Source organism: Bison bison, unplaced genomic scaffold, assembly GCF_000754665.1.
Source record: "Bison bison bison isolate TAMUID 2011002044 unplaced genomic scaffold, Bison_UMD1.0 scf7180017864044, whole genome shotgun sequence".
NCBI classification, from domain to species: domain Eukaryota; kingdom Metazoa; phylum Chordata; class Mammalia; order Artiodactyla; family Bovidae; genus Bison; species Bison bison.
In genome coordinates, this window is record NW_011494616.1 from 1777495 (window position 1) to 1794178 (window position 16684).

General features: G+C 38.0%; 1 protein-coding gene across 5 annotated transcripts in view; it reads right to left on the reverse strand.

Annotated features, from left to right (window-relative positions):
* HDAC9 (histone deacetylase 9) overlaps positions 1-16684 on the reverse strand; it is a 1025726-nt gene that overhangs the window by 986577 nt on the left and 22465 nt on the right. For 4 of the 5 annotated variants that reach the window (XM_010835593.1, XM_010835596.1, XM_010835590.1 and 1 more), the window contains exon 2: positions 7488-7578. The gene's annotated coding sequence lies outside the window, so the exon portion shown is untranslated. Of the gene's footprint in view, positions 1-7373; positions 7579-16684 lie in introns of all 5 variants that reach the window. The other variant, XM_010835591.1, reaches the window with a different exon arrangement.

Below are 16684 nucleotides of genomic sequence, written 5' to 3' on the forward strand. Positions count from 1 at the left end.
CACAGAAATCAGAAATAAGAAATGAGTAAAAGTAACTCAGAAGTCTACTATCCCTGACTGAGGTAAGGAAATATGTCAATATGTTAATGATTTCCTCTGAAAACTGGTATTTAAGATGATTTTATCTCCTTTAGCCTTTTTATTTCCAAATTTTGTAAAATACAACATGTATTATTCACAATCAGAAAATGTTATTTCCAATGTTTTTCAATAAAATTGCTTTTATTATTTTATTTATTTACTTGTTTTTTTTTTTTAATTCTTTAATCTTTAATTCTATAAAAAAAAAAAAAAATCCCGAACCCTCCTCCCTCCTCCCTCCCCATACCATCCCTCTGGGCCGTCCTAGTGCACCAGCCCCAAGCATCCAGCATCGTGCATCAAACCTGGACTGGCAACTCGTTTCCTACATGATATTTTACATAGTTACATATTTTACATATTTACTTCCCACTAGAGGGTCTAAAAGTCATTAAAATCAAAACACAGTGTGACATGTAGATAGATTTAGAGGACTGGAGTTTTGTTTTGTTTTTTGGTATAAATGTACCCAGTAACAGAAGACTACTGGGTGAACCATGTCAACCTGGGCTTTTCTCTATTTTGTGTAACGTCTTCTGTTAAAATATATCATGCCCAGCCATACTCTGCACCAAATTAATAGGTAAAATAAAAGGGATATTCACTTCTCACAAACTTTTTAGTTTGCTTTCAATTTTTACTTAATTAGAGCAAGCTATCTTACATACTTAACATCTTGACATGGTAATTCAAAAGGATTCTGCCATTCTTGTCAATAAACAACTTATAAACATGCCATCTTCATAAACAGGGTGACCACAAGAATCATATAGATTGCTCAAAAGCATCTTAATGTAGTCAGCTGTGTGGTAAGTGTTAACAAGTAGCATAACTCCATCTTCTGATTCCTCCGGGAATTTCTTCTCCAGGCTTTAGAAAGAATTATTATTATTACTTGTCCAAAATGCAAATATGCCACTGCAGAGATTTATTCACTCAACAACAGGTCTAGGAACATGGAATATACCAGTTTACAAAAGATTAGGGAAATAAAACTTCCTGACTTCATGGAGCTTACATTCGGGTGAGAAAGCAGCAGTGGGCAGAGTTTTGGAAGTATCTCCACAAGATTACTATAAATCTAAAGTGGTTCAAAACCTATGGGTTCCAAAGAGTAGAACTGAAGAACCCCGGTAGGACCAAATAGGCCTAACAACTAAATCCAGTGCTTCAGAGCATGCTGCTGATATAATGGAACATTTTAAGGGAAAAGTTTTATCTCCTCAGCTTGGTATAATGTTTGCTGCCATGGGATAACTCCACAGACTTGGGAGCAGGAAGAACTAGAATCACAAAAAGTGTACATACAATTGAATACTCATGACCTGCCAAGTTTACATTTAAAGTAAATGTTAAGTTTACATTTAAAGTAAAAATGTAGCAAATAAATAATATGATAAAGTCATAAAGTAAGAGAACACAGATAGGGTAAACTAGAGCCCAGAATAGAGGTCAAGTTCAGGAATCAATCCTGGTTCTACCATTGAGTTGTGTCTTGGAACAGTTACTTATTGAGTCTCAGTCTCTAATCTGTAAAAGGAGGGCACTTAACTAGATCCCTAACACAGTCTGTTTCTTTATAGTTTTCCCTTTCTATAGGATACTTTTAATAGAACAAGTTTTCTATATGATAATCCTACACTTATACGAAAGTAGATGCTGTCTAGAATTTTACATCATTAACTGTTGGATTCTTCACAATAATTACTAATTCTGTATTTCTTGACCTTTGGGCTGTAATTTTTTGTATTATACAGCTTCCTTGGTGGCTAAAATAGTAAAGAATCTGCCTGCAATGCAAGAGACCCAGGTTCAATCCCTGGGTCAGGAAGATTTCCTGGAGAAAGGAATGGCAACCCACTCCAGGATTCTTGCGTGGAGAATCCCATGAACAGAGGAGCCTGGAGGGCTACACTCCATGGGGTCACAAAGAGTCAGACATGACTGAGCGACTAATACTGACCTGCCAAACCCTCTGGAAGGAGGTTTGACTGAGTTTCACTTCAAGGTAAGTAAAAGCAGCCCTCTGGTGTTGAGATGAGGGGTCTTGGAGGGCAAGATGAAAGCTATTACTCTGATCTGAGATGAGCTGGTCCAGAAAGAACAAAAACAACATGGTCAGTTGTCACTTCTGCTCAAAGCATAGAAACAGTTAGGGGATGAACAGAATTCTAATTCCCTTGCATGATGAAGATAGGACAACAAAATTCTATGTGATATCATTGACCTCATCCCAGTAACAAGAGATATTGCTATAACAAGTTGGGGCAGCACATAAGACTTCAATGAACTTAATCTTCAAACATGTATTTTTTGGATAGGGAGAAGAACCTCAGGGAATAAGAAAGAATTGCTAGAGTGGGTGTGTGTGAAAGTTGCTCAGTCAAGTCCAACTCTTTTCGAGCCCATGGACTACACAGTCCATGGAACTGTCTAGGCCAGGATACTGAAGTGGGTAGCCTTTCCCTTCTCGAGGGGATTTTCCCAACCCAGGGATCGAATCCAGGTCTCCTCCACTGCAGGCGGATTCTTCACCAGCTGAGCCCCAAGGGAAATGGGTAGGAAGGATTATAAGAAGGGATGGGTCCCCGGGGGGATTACTATGCTCTAGTTGACTATTTTGGATAGAGTTTCATTGGGTCAAATTAAGTCACTTCTTTAGGCCAAAGGAAGATACTTCTAATCCCTTCCATATCTCCTAAAGAATGCTCACAACAAGTGGGGAAATGGGGATTCTTCATCATCCTAAAACAATGAAGGACTAGTATCAGTTCATTAAGTATCAGTTCATTAAGAACCAAGGACTTGTCAAGGAAAATCAGGAGTAAATGAACTGATACGGTGTTGTAGACCCTATCTAATATGTGCCTCCTGTATTCCAAACACTACTTACACAGATATTTATAAATATCATGTGATATAACCTATAAGGGTCATCTAAAAAGAATAATATAAATGAGCTTATTTTTAAAACAAAAACAGAGTCACAGACTTAGAGAACTAACTTATGGTTATCAACCAGGGGGAAGAGTAGGGGAGAGGGACAGATTGAGAGTTTGGGATCAACATGCACACACTGCTATATTTAAAATGGATAACAAACATGATCTACTGTATAGCATAGGGAAGTCTGCCTAATACTCTTTAATAACCTAAAGGGGAAAGAATTTAAAAAAGAATAGATACATTATATGTATAACTAAATCACTCTGCTGTACACCTGAAACTAACACAATATTATCAATCAACTATGCTTCAATATAAAACTTTCTTAAATTTTTTAAAGAAAGTAAACTTAGAGATGCTTGATTCCAAAAATAAAATCTATGCAGCAAGTATTTTAAAAACAATATATTAGAACTTGACCATAACTTGGTGGTTATTTCGGCTTGGTAATAATGAAATGACACAAGTAACTAAAAAGAAAGGATCTATGAAAACACAAAAATGTAAAAGATAAGCTCCAGTTCCACACCATGCCCATCCCCAGCTCTATGCTATTCTGAGAACCCTAAAGTAGACACGCCACTAGAAAATACAAACGCCAGCAGTTGAACATTTTATATGATGAATCAGGCTGTCTTGATATCTAGACCACAAGTACCCTGGTGTGTTGAAAATTTGCTCTATTTATTCAGAGCTGTTAGTCCTGCCCTGGACTTAATATTCCTTTCTGAATACTAAAGTTTTAAAGTATTTACTATGCAAAATTTCCTGCCCAACTGAAGCAGCAGCTCAGGAAGCAGAGCTCTGCCTGTGGGCTCTGAAGGGTGTTTTAGACTCTGTGCACCTGGGATCAAAGGCAGGATTTTCAGATAACTTTAAAGCCTTTGCTAGAACATTCAGGAAATGTTCAAGGTTTTTAAATTTATCACCAGATGTAGAGGGAAAAGACTTTTTTCAAATAGATAATTTTTCCACAGTCCTGAAAGTGCTTTTTAACAAACCATAATCACCTCACTCAGATGCACTGCAACTAGCAAGGGAACAATACAGTTTACTTTTGAAAGGACTCTGCAAAATACTCATTACCAAACAATAGAAGCTATGCTTCAGCAGGGCCCTTGGTTCAATTTTAAAATGCTTGAAGACTAATATGGCTTGCTAATCAGGGCACACAACATCTCACCAGCTGAAGAACCTTGTTTTCATAGTGGCTGGTTTATTCTAAAGACAACTGCTACTCATTGAGAATTTTATTTTTGTGAAGGGACAGGAAATCAAATTCCATTGTAGTCATTTAATTAAAAAAAACTTACAATTTGATTTCCCATTCAAAATATGAGTGACCTCCAAATTAAATGCTGTTATCATCAGAACTGCTTTGTTTTAAATCTGATATTACTCTTACAAGAGAAAATTTAAAGAAAGAAGAACAGGATATATATTCAATGACATTGGCATATAGATTAAAATCTTTGGTATTAGAAAGAAAAAAAATTAATGTTACTTTTTCTAAGTATTGCATACCAAGCAGTAATATAAAAAAGCCTAAGTTATTATAATTAGGTGACTAATTATAATAGTCACTTGGTGACTCAGATGGTAAAGAACCTGCCTACAGTGCAGTGTAGTTATTTGCACGGCTAAATAGTAGGAAAATCTTGAATAATCAATTATCTAAACATAATTATTAACAATTTCTCCTACATGATACAAAGTATTGATACACCTTGCTAATTTTGTTCACTTGAATTAAAACAATAATAAGAAGATGGAATGAAATCTAGATCTAGCCAGAGTGACATAACTTATTCTAAGTCCTGGGGAAGAAAATATATAAGTTTTTTCTGATTTGAGTGTGCTCAAAGAAAAAAACTTGTAAAACAACTTATACACTGGTATTCCAATCTTTAAAAATACAACAAATTTATACCAATTAATCATTTCTTTAGACCAATTCTGTCTTTGAAGAAACAGAGGTCATTCCCCTGATGCCAAAAATCCCTAAGCAGGGTGTTACCTTGCCACTACTGGTTTTTCATCAGAGGCTCCTCCCTGGCTGTGGGGGAAAGGCCTGCATCCTGCCCTTAATTTATTCATGGACTGAGGTTAGTGGAGAACCTGGATTTCTCTGTGGTGCTCTATTAGTTTCCTAAGGTTATCCTAAAAAAATTATTACAAACTTGGTGCCTCTAAACAACAGAATTTCTTCTCTACAGAAGCAAAAGGCAAAGGAGAAAAGGAAAGATATACCCATTTGAATGCAGAGTTCCAAAGAATAGCAAGGAGAGAGATAAGATAGCCTTCCCAGTGATCAAGGCAAAGAAATAAAGGAAAACAATAGAATGGGAAAGACTAGAGATCTTTTCAAGAAAATTAAAGATACCAAGGGAACATTTCATGCAAAGATGGTCACAATAAAGGACAGAAACGGTATGGACCTAACAGAAGCAGAAGACATTATGAAGAGGTGGCAAGAATACACAGAAGAACTATACAAAAAAGATCTTTATGACCCAGATAACCATGATGCTGTGATCACTGACCTAGAGCCAGGCATCCTGGAGTGCAAAGTCAAGTGGGCCTTAAGAAGCATTACTACGAACAAAGCTAGTGGAGGTGATGGAATTCCAGTTGAGTTATTTCAAATCCTAAAAGATTATGCTGTGAAAGTGCTGCACTCAATAAGCCAGCAATTTTGGAAAACTCAGCAGTGGCCAGAGGACTGGAAAAGGTCAGTTTTCATTCCAATTCCAAAGAAAGGCAATGCCAAAGACTGTTCAAACTACCACATAATTGCACTCATCTCACACGCTAGTAAAGTAATGCTCAAAATTCTCCAAGCAAGGCTTCAACAGTCCATGAACCGAGAGCTTCCAAATGTTCAAGCTGGATTTAGAAAAGGCAGAGGCATCAGAGATCAAATTGCCAACATTTGCTGGATCACAGAAAAACCAAAAGAATTTCAGAAAAACATCTACTTCTGCTTTATTGACTACTCCAAAGCCTTTGACTGTGTAATCACAATAAACTGTAGAAATTCTTTGAGATATAGGAATACCAGACCACCTGACCTGCCTCCTTAGAAATCTGTATGCAGATCAGGAAGCAACAGTTAGAACCAGATATGGAAGAACAGATTGGTTCCAATCTGGGAAAGGAGTACATCAAGGCTGTATATTGTCACCCTACTTATTTAACTTATATGCAGAGTACATCATGCAAAATGCTGGGCTGGATGAAGCACAAGCTGGAATCAAGACTGCCGGAAGAAATATCAATAACCCCAGATATGCAAATGACACCACTCTATGGCAGAAAGCAAAGAAGAACTAAGAGCCTCTTGATGAAAGTGAAAGAGGAAAGTGAAAAAGCTGGCTTAAAACTCAACATTCAGAAAACCAAGATCATGGCATCCGGTCCCATCACTTCAAGGCAAACAGATGTGGAAACAATGGAAACAGTGACAGACTTTCTCAGGCTCCGAAACCACTGCAGATAGTGACTACAGACATGAAATTAAAAGATGCTTGCTGCTTGGAAGGAAAGCTATGACCCACTTAGACAGAAAGCAGAGACATTACTTTGACAACAAAGGTCCGTCTAGTCAAAGCTATGGTGTTTCCAGTAGTCATGTATGGATGTGAGAGTTGGACTATAAAGAAAGCTGAGCGCTAAGTCCCTTGGACAGCAAGGAGATCCAACCAGTCCATCCTAAAGGAAATCAGTCCTGAATATTCACTGGAAGGACTGATGCTGAAGCTGAAGCTCCAATACTTCGGCTACCTGATGCAAAGAACTGACTCATTAGAAAAGACCCTGATGCTGGGAAAGATAGAAGGCAGGAGAAGGGGATGTCCGGGGATGAAATGGCTGGATGGCATCACCAACTCGATCGACATGAGTTTGAACAAGCTCCAGGAGTTGATGATGGACAAGGAAGCCTGGTGTGCTTCGGTCCATGGGATCACAAAGATTCAGACATGACTGAGTGACAGAACTGAACTGACAGAAGTTCTGGAAGTCAAAAGTCCAACAACAATTTCACTGGACAAGGTATCAGCAGGACCCCAATCCTGCCAGAGGCTCTCAGAGAGGATGCATTTCTTGCCATTCCTGGTGGCTGTTGATATTCCGTGACTGTGGCAGCATCACTCCAGTCACTGGCCCCGAGGTCACATTGCCTTCTCCTTTTCTGTATGTATCAAATGTCCCTCTGCCTCCCACTTAGGAGGATATATGTGAATGCATTTAGGGCCCACCTAGATAATAAACAACAATCACAGTAGTCGCAAATTCTTTAATCATAAATGCCAAGACCCTTTTCAGCCACATAAGGCAGCACTCACAAGTTCCAAGGGTAAGGCAGTGGGTGTCTCACGCGGTGCCATCATTCAGCCGACTACAGGTGTCTCATACAATCCAACAGATTACAAAGCAGCTTGTAAAACTTGCCAACTTACTTCTCTGTGACTCTCCAAAAATGAAAGAATAGCAAAACACAGTACGTGCAGATCGTAAGCGAAGCATTAGATGTTTCATAATTTCTTGATGCTGGGGGATGAAATAAAATGTCATAAAAGTAAAAATTACAATGGCATTTTGATATCTGATAAAATTAAATATTTAATATTCATAAGCATACTTTTCACTCTAAAATACATTATTTTTTGTTAAATTTTAAGCACATCTGACTAGTTTAGAAATTGAAGATTACTAGAACTGCTAGTAAATGCAGGTACAATCATAACATTTATTTGCTGGGACTCTACTACATCTCGTACTAGAAATCATTATTCTAGAGTTCCAGAAAGAAGAGAATCAAGCACTCTGAACTGAGAGAGTCCCTAGTTTACATTCCAGCCTTGCCCCTGACAAAGTGAATGACTTCAGGCAAGTACTTATGCTCAATTTGCTAATCTGTGATGTGAGAGATGTCCCTAGAAGTTTCTCTGCCAATCAAGATTCATAATGAAATAGAACTGAGCCCTAAATGCTTTAGCTGGTGCAAGTCCAAAGTAATCCTCTCTCTTTTGCTACTGGTTCCTGGCAAGCTTGTAGCCTGTCACTTTCTCTACTTCTTGGGCTTCTTTCAGTACTGTGTCTACCTGGGCCAAGAGCCCAAGTTTATAAAGGCAGGTACATGTGCACACACATGTATACAAAATAATAATAAAAATAAACTGTATCAAAAGCTTCCCACCATCCTGTTCTTTGACTCCTTTTTTCTCCCCCTCCCATCTCTATTCCACACTTCTCCAATCTCAGATAAATCCAGAAACTTCAAACCTCCTCACACTACTCTGCCATGCAGCTCCCATTCTGGCATCAGTGACAAGAAGAGGGCCCTTGAAAGGAGAGAGGGAGAGGAAGGCATCAGGTAGGTGAGAAGTCCCTGGTTTCCCCAGATCCCTTATTAAGATTGCAGACTAACAGGTTTCTCTTCCTAAAAGGGATTTTCACTTGTGTAAAACTGATAAGAAATTTTCTCCACCTTCTTAGATATTAAATAAGGCTAATACTACCCACTTGGAAAGGTAGTGGTGAGAATTAAAAGAGAAAATATATGTAAAATAATTTTGCACTCTGCCAGGCACATATTACAAACTAAATATTGTGCACCATTATTTTTTTACACCTAAAAAAATTTTATTGGAGTATAATTTGTTTATAAAGTGTTAATTTCTGTTGTAAAGTGATCCAGTTATACATATATATTCTTTTCATATAATTTTATTATTATTTTTAATATTACTACAATGCTACAGGGATTTAAATTAGATCTGCTTACATATAAACTATATGAGAATCTATAGTCAATATTCTTAAATGGACTACAAAACTCACTGTAATCAGAATCATACTTTGATTCAATGCTATATTCTAGAGAGTTGTCATGCATAAAAACAAATGCCAATGAATTCCATTCTGAAAACAATCTTGCATAGCTATATTTTTAGTTTCTCAGAAATGGCCTGATTTTCTTTTCCCTGGATTAACAGAATTCCTTCTAAAATCCCTAATGTAGCAAATAAAATATTTCTGGTTTTGGTCAAATAATATTTAGGTTGAGGGTGGGGTTGCGCATGGAGATGAGGCTGAGAACTAGAAACATGAACCTGATTCAGAATTACTCTCAGTGTTTAAGAATGAGCAATAGTATTGCTAACTAATATTGACAACTTAACAATTGACCCTCTTCTTTTTATGTTTTACACAGCCTCTGTAACTAATTTCTGCCTTTTAGAGTCATATCCAATTTCAACTTCCTCAAATAGGACCATGCATGAGAATCTCTAAGCTATATTCAATCCATGAATTTTGATAGTGACAGATATAATACAGCTAATGGTAAAAATTAACCACTAGCTTCACTGGTTTTGATCCATCAGATTTATAAAGAAATTTACACGGTCACCCAAAGGTTCATTTCTTTCCCAAGCAGCTCTTTAATAACACTTCTTAATTAATATATACTATGACATTAGTGAAAAATAATATGCTATCCAGCAGAATTAGGGATAAAGTAGGTCAATTTTGTATTGCTCAGACACATGGGAATTTAGTCTCTGAAATACCAAGCTTCTTGGTAAGGAGATCTGAACTTTAAGGCAGTCCCACAGCATGAACACAAAAAATACTGTGGTGCCAAGGAGCCAGCACAGTTATAGGAAACTTCCTTCCACGAGGCTATTCACACAATGGTTGTAATAGACCAGTTCCAGGAGGATGAGCATTATAATTAAAGCTAAATTTTACTCTGTTGGCCCTGCCTGAAAAGAGGTGCACAGGCATTTTTTTAAATATGTGTGTGTATGTATATATATGTGTATATATATATATATATATTTCACATACATACACATATAGCTACATGTGTATATACATGTATATATATATGTGTTATATATATATACACACACACAGAGTATGTAGATATAGATTTTTTAAAACAATAACTTCAAATAAGAAAACAAGAAAATAAAATGTAACACCACAGAAATGTGTGCTTCCCATAGCAACTTCCAATAGCCAAATGGATTTCTCTGAGTAAGCGATATGAAAGCATTTAAAGAAACATGCTGTTTCCCCATTTTTTTCTTACAATAATCATTTTTTCCACTTGCTGTCTTTGGTTATCTGACTCAAGTGCCATTTGAAATGCAAAACAATCAACAAAAACTGAGCCCATTAACTCGTTAAAAAGGTGTTCATATATACAGAATATATTAAGTGAAAAATGTTCAGATCTGCTGAATAATGTGTGTATCCTGTAATTGTAAAATTAAGCCCAGAGATAATAACCAGAAAAAAACAGACATCACACGCTGCTAAAAATAAGTTGATGCCAAAGCTTCCAGACTTAGCTCCTAACGCTCCCTAAAATGACAAGAAGTCATGCTGTTTCTAGTTTCAAGTCATGGATATTTGACAAGTCTTCTCATATGTTATCCAGAATATCACCACCACTTAACTAAAAGCCCGGCAGATTTTTTTTCTTAAGAGAGTGACATGAGGAATGAACAGCTCTAAATATATTATGAGGTTCTGACATGTCCAAAGACTACAATTATTTTCTGTGATTAATCCTGCTTTTTACTGACATGCCATGGGTAATTTCGGGAGAATTTGTTCTTCTTTAAGCCAGAGTTCACATCTCTGTTGGTTTTTGTTGTTGTTGTTCATTTCCAAAGTAGTTTATGACAAAAGCTTAAGGATGATGAGTTGGGGATGGGGAGCAGAAGTTTGAACCAAGATTTGTTTTCCTTATCAAACAGACCACTCATACAGTCTGTTTCCATGGTGAGCAGTTGCATCTATGTTTGAGACCAGAGGACTCAGTTAGGCCAGGACTCAAAGTTCACAGGCAGCTGATTTAATTCTGAGAGCTATTTTAAAAGACTGTTAACCTGAGGATCCTCTACAAACATAAAATCAAATAAAAAATACAGTCACCTTATTCAGGGGAGGGGGAGCAGGGCACATTGGGATTCTGATCTAAAGAAACAATATCATTTGGAAAAATAATTCCTCACTGTCACTCTTACATGACCCACCTCGCTAAAAACTGATTAAGGCTAAACTCTTCATTTTATGGATAAGAAAACTAAGGCCTCATAGTCCAAAGAACTCAGCCAAGGTCATTTAATGATTCTATGATGTTTTCTGAATAATCTTACCTGAAAAAATACATTGTCTTTTGAAGAGATTATTAAATTCTTATATTTAATTTGGAAGGTGATATTAAATTTTTTGATCCCCTACATAGAATACGGCTAAAAACTTTGATTGCAACTTTTGAGTATCCTCAGATATGACAAAATATTTTGCCCATTATTCCTCATATTACTACAATCTTATGAGAGTTTCTAAACACTTTGAATATAGTTATATTTTGCTTCTTTAGTTAGCAATTTGGAGACTGCTGTGGATTTTGGAAGCTACTAATTGTCTGAAGAAAAGAGAAATAACGTCACTGGGACACGTTGGCACACTGAAGGCAAGAAAAAGCCCTTAATTGCTGTGACTTGGGAGCAAAGAAAGGAAAGCAAATGAACAGGCAATAGAGAATTTTTCAAAAGAGGCATGCATGTGAAGGTGTTAGAGAATGGAACACATTCAACTCACTTCTTAAGTCTCTAATTACCACCTGGCCCAAGAAACAAGTAGTGATTCTCGATAATCTATCTCTTGCCATTTGCTGAAATAGCTCTTAAATACTTGACATCAGCCTCTTCTCTGCCTAGAACAAATTGGGGGTTTGTCTTAAATTTTGACACAAATTAACTACCATTACATCATAATTTTTAAATTCTGTATTGCTCATATTGAAAGACCAAAAACGAGTAAGCATAATAGCCTGCCTAGAGCTGCTTTCATTGAGGAGAGGGTATAAAGTCCTTTGCTAGGATTAAGCCATTCACAGCCTTACGATGGCAGTGTTTGATTTCACTCTCCTCCCTTGCTTATACATCAGAGTCCTTTCCTTCTCTAGAGTGACAAAGCTTTGGCCCAGGAGGGACATTTACTAGTCCTTTTCTGTCTTCAAAAGATGCTTTCTATAACTGACTTTAGAAAGTAGTTCAATAGTATACACTGTACCTCCCACTCCATCCCACAAGTGGTCTGGTCAAAAATAAATGAAGGTTAAGACTTCTTCATTTTTTTCCTAAGCAGGAAAGAAGCAATCTCCTAATTTTCTAGAAATGAAGGAATTCTGATTAATGCTACTAGGCTAGTTTTTCAACCACAACATTCTGATTCTCAGCAGACTGTGGATATCTAACCAACAGTCAAACAGTGCTATTAGTTATCATTATATTAAGTTCATAAGAACAAGTATTGAGCAACTGCATTATCACTGCTCTATTTTTAAAGCAGAGTCCACCTTAAAAAAAACAAAAAACTGAAACAGATTTTAAATATTTTTCTTTATATGTGCCATCGAAAACACCAAAATGCAAACTCCTCTAGTTTTGTTTTGTTTATAAACTGATATACAGATCTTCCTCAACATACAATGGGGCTACATCTTGATGAATCCAATGCAAGTTTAAAACATGGTAAGTTGAAAAAGCATTTAATTCCCTAACCTACCAAACATCATAGCTTACCCTACCCTACTTTAAACATGCTCAGAACACTTGGATCAGCCTACAGTTGGGAAAAATCCTATAACATGAAGCCTATTTTATTTCAAAAAAATAAAAATTATTGAATATCTCATGTAACTTTGTGAAAATTGTACTGAAAGTGAAAAACAGATTGGTTGTGTGGGAACAGAATGGTTGTATGTGGATCGTTGTTTACCCTCCTGATTCTGTGGATGCCTGGGAACTGAGGGTCACTGCCGCTGTCCAGCACCAGAAGAGTATAGCATACTGCATATCGCTAGTCTAGGAAAAGATCAAAACTCAAAATTCAAAGAATGGTTTCTACTGAACACATATCTGTTTCACAGCATGGTAAAGTCAAAAAATCCAAAATCAAGCCATTGTTAAGTCAGGGGCTGTCTCCGTTTGAAAGGCTTAGGTCCTTGTGTTATTTTCTCTCTAGTTAGAAAGTACATGGGGAGAAATAAGCTCTGGAACCAGATAAGAAAACAAATGCAACAGTATTGTTTCTGGAAGAACAGCCTCTGAAACTCTTCAGCTCATGTTAAAAGAGCAAGGAATCAATGAGGAGGTGAACAAAGAAGGGAGAGAAAAAAGAAGGAAGGGAGGGAGGAAGAAAAGGGAAAGGGAAGAGAATCAAGACTCAGATGTATTAATTATAAGAGAGAGAGGTATGGCACATCAGGCCCATTAAGAAGATACTTCACTTAACTTCCATTATTTAAATGAAACATGCCATTCAGCTCCATGAATAAGCCTGCTCTGTGTGTAGCCAAATCTAAGTGCATTACAGTCTGTAGAGACCTTGGAGAACAGTTCTTCAGATCCAATGCTTCTATTGCAACAAATCTGCACATACTTGAGTTGGTTCTTGTAATCATGTAGCTACCCTAAGTCAATCCTGTGAAGTAATTTTAGAAGAGCTTCATATGACTTGGAGATTTCCAACTCTGTTGGAGCCAGTACCAAAGTAATTAAGACCTCAGAGTTCATGCAGTCTCAGTCAGTTGGTCAGTTCAGCCGCTCAGCCGTGTCTGACTCGTTGCAGCCCCACAGACTGCAGCACACCAGGCCTCCCTGTCCATCACAACTCCTGGAGTTTACTCAAACTCATGTCCATTGAGTCAGTGATGCCATCCAACCATCCCATTTTCTGTTGTCCCCTTCTCCTCCTGCCTTTAATCTTTCCCAGCATCAGGGTCGTTTAAAATGAGTCAGCTCTTCACATCAGGTGGCCAAAATACTGGAGTTTCAGCTTCAGCATCAGTCCTTCCAATGAATATTTAGAACTGATTTCCTTTAGGATGGACTGGTTGGATCTCGCTGCACTCCAAGGGACTCTCAAAAGTCTTCTCCAACACCACAGTCCAAAAGTATCAATTCTTTGGTGCTCAGCTTTCTTGATGGTCCAACTCTCACATCCATACATGACTACTGGAAAAACCAAAGCTTTGACTAGACAGACTTTTGTTGACAAAATAATGTCTCTGCTTTTTAATATGCTATCTAGGTTGGTATAACTTTTCTTCCAAGGAGCAAGCATCTATACATTTCATGGCTGCAGTCGCCATCTGCAGTGATTTGGGAGCCCAAAAAGATAAAATCTCTCACATTTTCCACTGTTTCCCCATTTATTTGCCATGGAAGTGATGAGACCAGATGGTGTGATCTTGGTTTTCTGAATGTTGAGTTTTAAGCCAGCTTTTTCACTCCCCTCTTTCACTTTCATCAAGAAGCTCTTTAGTTCCTCTTCGCTTTCTGCCCTAAGGGTGGTATTATTTGCATATCTGAGGTTATTGATATTTCTCCTGGCAATCTTGATTCCAGCTTGTGCTTCATCCAGCCCAGCGTTTCTCATGATGTATTCTGCATATAAGTTAAATAAGCAGGGTGACACTATACAGTCTTGATGTACTCCCTTTCCTATTTGGAACCAGTCTGTTGTTCCATGTCCAGTTCTAACTGTTGCTTCTTGACCTGCATACAGATTCTCAGTGGGAAGGCAAGGTGATCTGGTATTCCTATCTCTTGAAGAATTTTCCACAGTTTGTTGTGATCCACACAGTCAAAGGTTTGGCATAGTCAATAAAACAGAAATAGATGTTTTCTGGAACTCTCTTGCTTTTTCAATGACCCAACATACGGTGGCAATTTGATCTCTGGTTTCTCTGCCTTTTCTAAACCCAACTTGAACATCTGGAAGTTCACAGTTCATGTACTGTTGAAGCCTGGCTTGGAGAATTTTGAGCATTACTTTACTAGTGTGTGAGATGAGTGCAATTGTGCGGTAGTTTGAGCATTCTTTGGCATTGCCTTTCTTTGGAATTGGAATGAAAACGGACCTTTTCCAGTCCTGTGGCCACTGCTGAGTTACCCAAATTTGCTGGCATACTGAGTGCAGCACTTTCACAGCATCATCTTTTAGGATTTGAAATAGCTCAACTGGAATTCCATCACCTCAACTAGCTTTGTTCGTAGTGATGCTTCCTAAAGCCCACTTGATTTTTCATTCCAGAATGTCTGGCTCTAGGTGGGTGATCACACCTTCATGGTTATCTGGGTTATGAAGATCTTTTTTGTATAGTTCTTCTGTGTATTCTTGCTACCTCTTCTTAATATCTTCTGCTTCTGTTAGGTCCATACCATTTCTATCCTTTATTGATCCCATCTTTGCATGAAATGTTCTCTTGGTATCTCTAATTTTCTTGAAGAGATATCTAGTCTTTTCCATTCTACTGTTTTCCTCTATTTCTTTGCATTGATGACTGAGGAAGCCTTTCTTATCCCTCCTTGCTACTCTTTGGAACTCTGCATTCAAATGGGTATATCTTTCATTTTCTCCTTTGCCTTTCACTTCTCTTCTTTTCACAGCTATTTGTAAGGCCTCCTCAGACCACCATTTTGCCTTTTTGCATTTCTTTTTCATGGGGATGGTCTTGATCACTGCCTCCTGTACAAAGTCATGAACCTCCATCCACAGCTCTTCAGGCATTCTGTCTATCAGATCTAATCCCTTAAATCTATTTGTCACTTCCACTGTATAATCGTATGGGATTTGATTTAGATCATACCTGAATGGTCTAGTGTTTTTCCCTACTTTCTTCAATTTAAGTCTAAATTTGGCAATAAGGAGTTCATGATCTGAGCCACAGTCAGCTCCTGGTCTTGTTTTTGCTGACTGTATAGAGTTTCTCCATTTTTGTCTGCAAAGAACATAATAAATCTGACTTCAGTATTGACCATCTGGTGATGTCCATGTGTAGAGTCTTCTCTTGTGTTGTTGGAAGAGGGTGTTTGCTATGACCAGTGCATTCTCTTAGCAAAACTCTATTAGCCTTTGCCTTGCTTCATTCTGTACTCCAAGGCCAAATTTGCCTGTTACTCCAGGTATTTCTTGACTTCCTACTTTCATATTCCAGTCCCCTATAATGAAAAGGACATATTTTTTGTGTGTTAGTTCTAGAAGGTCTTGCAGGTCTTCATAAAACAGTTCAACTTCAGCTTAGCCAAGGTCCAGGGACAAAATGATTTTTTCTGTAGTATAGTCAACAACAGATAGTGCTAGTTCAGTTCAGTCGCTCAGTCATGTCCAACTCTTTGCGACCCCATGAACCACAGCACGCCAAGCCTCCCTGTCCATCACCAACTCCCAGAGTCCACCCAAACCCATGTCCATTGAGTCAGTGATGCCATCCAACCATCTCACCCTCTGTCGTCCCCTTCTCCTCCTGCCCCCAATCCCTCCCAACATCAGGGTCTTTTCCAATGAGTCAGCTCTTCGCATCAGGTGGCCAAAGTATTGGAGTTTCAACTTCAACATCAGTCCTTCCAATGAACACCCAGGACTGATCTCCTTTAGGATGGACTGGTTGGATCTCCTTGCAGTCCAAGGGACTCTCAAGAGTCTTCTCCAACACCACAGTTCAAAACCATCAATTCTTCAGCTCAGCTTTCTTTATAGTCCAACTCTCACATCCATACATGACCGCTGGAGAAACCATAGCCTTGACTAGATGGACCTTTGTTGACAAAGTAATGTCTCTGCT